This window comes from Salvelinus sp. IW2-2015, unplaced genomic scaffold (genome assembly GCF_002910315.2).
Source record: "Salvelinus sp. IW2-2015 unplaced genomic scaffold, ASM291031v2 Un_scaffold6446, whole genome shotgun sequence".
In the NCBI taxonomy this organism is placed as follows: Eukaryota; Metazoa; Chordata; class Actinopteri; order Salmoniformes; family Salmonidae; genus Salvelinus; species Salvelinus sp. IW2-2015.
Window position 1 is genome coordinate 3,819 of NW_019947708.1, and position 1,339 is coordinate 5,157.

Sequence of the window (1,339 nt, forward strand, 5' to 3'; positions counted from 1 at the left end):
GGAGAGAGATGAGACGCACGGCGGAAACACTAAGAACGAAGACGCCACCGCGGACACTAAGAACGAGGAACGCCCCGCGATACCAAGAACGAGACGCCCGAGGTGGATACTTAAGAAGCGAGACGCGGGCTGGATAAAGGACTAGAAACAACTTGTGTTCTGTTGTGCAAGTCAGAGCTTTCTTGTACTTCCTCGTGTAAACAAGAGGCTCTTTGTGAGGTGACGTAATGAACTAGACGCGGCAGGCGATGTTTACATGGATACACACAAACAATCGGCATTCTAGCCACACACAACTTGTCCCGCACCTCTCTCTCACACACGTACATCAGACTCTGAGCTTCCCAGTTCAGCCAGCGTGGGGGGCCTTCAGGAGCCTCTTCCTCTGCACAGAGCCCTCCGCAAGCCCCTCCCAGCCCGGGAGCTGGTGGACAGGACAGGGTGCTGGCGACGTGCTTCCTTGGGGCATCTGGAGTGGACAGGTCTGTGGGAGGAGTCAGAGAGGACAAAGGAAAACAGTCACAGGGAGACAAGAAAATAGAAAAACTAAAGAGAAACCATTGAATGAGTAGMTCTGTCCAAACTGGTYCTGTAGACTGTTCAGTGCCTAAAWTAAGGGGTTAAATACAGGTTAAAAAAAAATAGTGTCCTGATCTTTCTTATGTCTCTCAGATATAGGACAGACACTTCAGAACAAACCTCCTTTAAAACAATTTTTTGGGGGGGTTGGGGGGGACTCTTGTTCCATATGGTCAATCTGTTATTCAATGCGTTTGTATGGGCTAATAGCAGCAAGGCCAACTAAACATTAATCATATCATTATGTATACATGTTTTATACTTCAAGGAGTCCTAGAATTCTAAATCAAAATGATGTTTGGTATGACCTTCTTAAAACAATTCCATATAGCTTAGTGGAATTGTATAAACGCTGTAAGTACAGAAACACAATGTTTTAAAAAAGGCACCAGCATTACGATGGGACTCATTGGGTTAAACTAGTTTACCTCTAGAGGCAACATCAATTATTACTGTCGAGAAGGAAAACTCAACTAAATATTGATGATACCGTCAGTAAAGACGCAAGAGTGACGCACATTGGTGCCCACGAAGACAGTTGATTTTACAGATACTATTTGGTAGTATTCTGAAATACATTTCCACTCACTATGTACATCATCTCTCACAGACACACAGGTGAAGGTGTGAGAACAGTACTAATACCTGAGCTGCGGTTCGGATCTTGAGGGGTGCTGATGCTTTTGACTGCTCCTATAGGAGGGAACATCTCCAATATGGTCCGGTCATCAACACCGGTTCTTCCTAAAAAAATAAAAAA

General features: G+C 44.8%; 1 long non-coding RNA gene across 2 annotated transcripts in view; it reads right to left on the reverse strand.

Annotated features, from left to right (window-relative positions):
• Positions 1-404: 404 nt before the first annotated feature.
• The window catches only part of LOC112078893 (uncharacterized), a 16,884-nt gene continuing 15,949 nt past the window's right edge, over positions 405-1,339 (reverse strand). For both annotated transcript variants that reach the window (XR_002895805.2, XR_011478952.1), the window contains exons 5-6: positions 1,225-1,323; positions 405-484 (exon numbers count right to left, since the gene is read on the reverse strand). This is a non-coding gene — a long non-coding RNA (uncharacterized lncRNA). The remainder of the gene's footprint in view (positions 485-1,224; positions 1,324-1,339) is intronic.